This window comes from Engraulis encrasicolus, chromosome 3, assembly GCF_034702125.1.
Source record: "Engraulis encrasicolus isolate BLACKSEA-1 chromosome 3, IST_EnEncr_1.0, whole genome shotgun sequence".
NCBI lineage: Eukaryota > Metazoa > Chordata > Actinopteri > Clupeiformes > Engraulidae > Engraulis > Engraulis encrasicolus.
In genome coordinates, this window is record NC_085859.1 from 57132670 (window position 1) to 57137669 (window position 5000).

A 5000-nucleotide genomic window follows, 5' to 3' on the forward strand; every position below is an offset into this window, starting at 1 on the left:
GGAAATGTGTGCAACAAACACTGACACATTCACAAACACTGACACATTCGACAATCTAAAACCTCGAATAAGAGATGTGTTGGATTTCTGCGTACGCGAGGCGACCTTGTATGGTGCTCAACTGTGTCTGTGGTTTACAGATCTTGGGATTATCAACAATAAGGGCCATGCAAAGGCCATACAATTCACGAAATTCTGTTCAGCATCTTGTATAATTGGAAACCTCTTCTTTTGGAAACGTAGGTGTTAACTTCATAGTGTACTTAGGACATCACACACAGAGTGCTGTATGGACAAAATTTGGACTGTGGCATGATAATTCTGTACATGTCAGTCCGCATAAAGATGTAGTGTGTGTATGTGTGTGTGTGTGTGTGTGTGTGTGTGTGTGTGTGTGTGTGTGTGTGTGTGTGTGTGTGTGTGTGTGTGCGTGTGTGTGTGGAGGGGGGGGGGGGGGGGGCACACACTAAACTGCATGCTTGCGTATTTGTACGGGGTGTGTGCATGTCTGAGTGTGAATACACAAGAAATGAAACAGTAGCTGCGGCTGGTGGCGGTGACAAGAAAGTGTGTCATTGTCATCATTGTCATGTGCCATCATGATGTCTGGACTGACACCTCATAAGAGTGAAGTGTCAGTCTCACACCTCAGATGAATGGACCGATTAGCATGTGAAATATGCTCTCTGGAGGGATCCTCTCATGTGTGTGAACCACTGATCTGATTCTCACATTTGCATATTTGCACTCAGCCCTTGAGGTGATGTCCTGGAGGGGAAGTTCCTCAAATGGATAAAATAAAAATGTATCATTTTAGGTGTTCATTATAATCAAACTTTTGTCCATTCCCAATCTTGTCCTGTTTCATGATCATTTGCACAATTGTCTTTGTTCATTTTAAGCACCCCCCCTGATTTTGCATTGTTTGTTTGTGTACCTCATAAACTGCTACTGTGATGGGCATCCTGGATTTATTAGCTATCATCAGGTGCCACATATTCCGAATGACTTGGGTCAGTGTTTTGTCTTGTGTACCTCAATTCTGGGCCCCTCTCTCCCTGGTCCCTGAACAACTAACCCCCCTGTCAGCTTCCCTGCAATGGACCTTTAACTAGCCTATCTAAGCAATAAAGTAAGTGGGCAAGAATTAAGGGAGCAAATAAGTCAACCTTTGTCACATGCCTGTGCGAGTATCGGAAGTTCTTGCTGGTACCTAATAGTTCTACACTCTTGTTTCCTTTGTGTCCTCCCCTGCCTGGATTGTGATCTTTTGATCCATGCAGCAGTAGCAGGTGTTCAGCTGGAGTTTGGTGTGTGTGTGTGTGTGTGTGTGTGTGTGTGTGTGTGTGTGTGTGTGTGTGTGTGTGTGTGTGTGTGTGTGTGTGTGTGTGTGTGTGTGTGTGTGTGTGTGTGTGTGTGTGTGTGTGTGTGTGTGTGTGTGTGTGTGTGTGTGTACTTTCTCTCCCTCTTGTGTGTGTGCGTGTGCGTGTGCGTGTACTTTCTCTCCCTCTTGTGTGTGTGTTTTGGACTGTCCCAAGGGGTTGGGGTCATCTTCTTTCCACCACCTGGGTCCCCTCAGACAGACAGGTTGGCTTTGTGATCCTGAGAGCTTAGAGAGAGGAGACTGCCAGGACTGCCAGCTGCAGTCACACACACACACACACACACACACACACACACACACACACACACACACACACACACACACACACACACACACACACACACACACACACACACACAGAGAGAGAGAGAGAGAGAGAGAGAGAGAGAGAGAGAGAGAGAGAGAGAATGTTCAAGAACACACACGCACATCCTTCTGGGCTATTTACCTACAGTATCTTCTTAAGCAAATTCTCTTCCTGTCTTTCTTTTGAGATCTCCACAATTGTTCAAGACACCAGGTGGGCGAAGCTTCTCTGATGCTAATATGTTGTTCTTTTCAACAGCAACATGAGTTCTGACATGTAAATTGACAAATTAAGGCTTTAGCTTTTTTTTGCTTGTCATAACGCTAAAATGGATGTAGTTAGGGGTTTGCATTACAAATAGGCTACCGTATGTCTTGGGTCTTTTATTAAGATTAAAATCAAGATTGTTCTTAGAAACAAGACCTTTTTCTGAACACCACTCTCTTTTTGGTGAAGTGATGTGTTTCTTTTCGCGCACTGCATCACAGCCGTAGATCAGTGAGCAGGACCAGGGAGAGAGCGAGTGAAAAAAAAAATCCTACCCTGCATTATGATTGGCTGTTCGCTGCCGGGTGGTAGTAGCCTTTCAAGAGTACAGCCTTTCCCGGGTTTCGGAACTCACACTTGCTCTGACGAAGATAGAGTGCACTGCCTTCGCGGCGCGCTATCGGATGTTTCTGTGAAGGATCGTGTCTTTGGATGTGTTATCCTGACGATTTTGTGTCAGATTGGTGATTCTAATATGCACACTGGGTCTCTATCTGCTAGCGATATAGCCCTGAATTGAAAAAAGTGTTCTCTGGCGATTGGATTTTACATAATTTATTTCTAAAGTGTGGCACACTTGGGGAGCGGTTGTGGATTTTACAAGATTTCCTCAAACCACAGGTGTCTAAATTGAGGTAATATAATCTACTTGCTTTATATTCATTATCTTCATATTTGCCAATTCAACGTTTTGCTATGACCTTTAGTGAAGTAGTATTTTCTGTCAATGTTGCAGATCACACAAGTCATTGGTGATCAGTGTTGTGTCATAGCTTAGTTATTACCATGCCAAATAGCCTCAAAACTTTAAGATAGCACTATCAGAATTCTATTTAGCATATCTGCTTCAGGGCCTGTTAAACATGCAAACCATAATTAGATCATAATGTAGCGCTTTGCACGCAAACGTGTAGCCTACTTACATTCTGACATTTTTGCTGATCTGTGATTCTCACATCTAATGGGTGGTAATGGCCTATCCCCTATTTCTGCATTGCTTAAAGAAAGCTGGCTAACTACAGAATGCGTTTCATGGCTCCGGTGAGGTGTTTAGTGACTGCTGAAATCTCAGCTGTTTTGGCCAACAGCTGAAGGAAAAGCGTTTTGCTGACTTGGAAAACAGCGTGTGGGTCGGGACGCTTGTTGATACACCGGCTACTGTCTTGGCGCGATTGTGCCACCGCTCTGCAGTCGTTGTTCTCTCTGTGTGGGTCTGTGCGTCTATCTTATTACGAGTGACACACTGTCTATTTTTGCTCTATTTGTCTGAGGGATTAAGTGTATTCACTCTCTCTGTCTGCCAAGGTATCCGGTGATTAGCCTACTAACGCCATTCCGAATGACTAAAAGAAAGAATAACATGCCCTCCGGCGTGCCAAAAAAACACTGCCACGCTTTGGTGTCAGCAAATAGGGGTTCGCACATTCTTTAGGGTGCTTTTTATGACAGCTGACTGTGAGCGACTGTGATCTGTTGATAGAACGTCTTATCGCTGTTTGGCATACCGGTCTTCGTGGACTTTACTCGGGGTAAAAGATTAAGAATCGTGCCCCAAGCCACGCAGAGAGGATCTTCACCTGATGGCTTATCGGGCTGCCACCGTCTGACCCCGCAGCCTTCCTAAGGCGCTGTCCGCACCACATCACCTTGCGCAAAAGCACAAAATCAAAGGTTTACTCCAGTTTCAAAATTCAACAGGCGACATTCCTTGAAATGGCATTGTAAAATAGTCAATGAACACGTTTGTTGACAGAGCTGACGTGGTGCGGGCTCCGCACAAAGCGATGCCCCAGCCGGTCAACAGTCGGGGGTCTACAAGACTGCAATTCACGGAATGAGTGGAAATCCCTCTAGTTGGTCCTGAGTAAATAGCGTCAACTGGGGCTATGGCGGGGGATGTTGTTTGTTTAGTGCCTTTTTCACACACACACACACACACACACACACACACACACACACACACACACACACACACACACACACACACACACACACACACACACACACACACACACACACAGCAACCACAGACAGCAATGGACAGTGTGTGGGAAAAGTGGTGGTTGTGGTGGTGGCTCGTGTGTGTGGTGGTGGTGGTGGTGGTGTGTGTGTGTGGTGGTGGTGGTGGTGGTGGTGGTGGTGTGTGTGTGTGTGTGTGTGTGTGTGTGGGGGGGGGTTCTGCTGTCATTTGCCTGTAGGCACCCACACCCTTCACCTCTCTCTCTTTACTCTTTGTTCTCTACCTCTCATCTCTCTCTCTCTCTCTCTCTCTCTCTCTCTCTCTCTCTCTCTCTCTCTCTCTCTCTCTCTCTCTCTCTCTCTCTCTATGTCATTGTTGTCTCCTGTGATGGCCCTCTCCTGCATAGTTAGCGCCTCATCATCGCCTGGTTGGGAGTCTTCCCGACTGGTCTTGTTCTGCCAGGGTCACACCCGGCAGGAGGGCAAGAGCAGGAAAAGAAAGGAGCTGAAATGTCATTTCCCTGTTGATTCTCTCTCTGGTCAGGTTTGGTTTTGGTTGCAGGTTGGCATTACACTCTAATAGCAAGAGTGACACATGGGGTGGGTGAAGATGGTGGTTGGTTTCGGGTTGGATGTTTGGTGGAACTGCATTAAGGGTTGATATTAAAGTCCGAATTGTGATTAGGTTGTAGACTAGGTGGTGTGTAGTAAATGTGGCTGGTGTGATTAGCGGGGTGCTGAGGTGGGTTGACAGCAGATTAGGTGGTGCTACCTTTACAGTTATTTTTACTATTAGGCTTACATCGGCTTTGGGGTTCAGAATGGATGTTACTCTCTCACAGAAATGTTGGCGGTCCCCACAGTCCCGTGAGATGGTGTGTGGCGGAAACAGTTAAGTCACCTTCACATGATGATGATGACTTGGAGTGACACACAAACACACACACACACGACACACACACACACACGACACACACACACACACGACACACACACACACACACACACACACACACACACACACACACACACACACACACACACACACACACACACAAAACAATCATAGCCGAAAATTCTACT

General features: G+C 46.2%; 1 protein-coding gene across 1 annotated transcript in view; it reads left to right on the forward strand.

Moving 5' to 3' along the window:
* The first annotated feature begins 2328 nt into the window (after positions 1-2328).
* rasgef1ba (RasGEF domain family, member 1Ba) overlaps positions 2329-5000 on the forward strand; it is a 37874-nt gene continuing 35202 nt past the window's right edge. The window contains exon 1 of the mRNA XM_063195768.1: positions 2329-2593. The gene's annotated coding sequence lies outside the window, so the exon portion shown is untranslated. The remainder of the gene's footprint in view (positions 2594-5000) is intronic.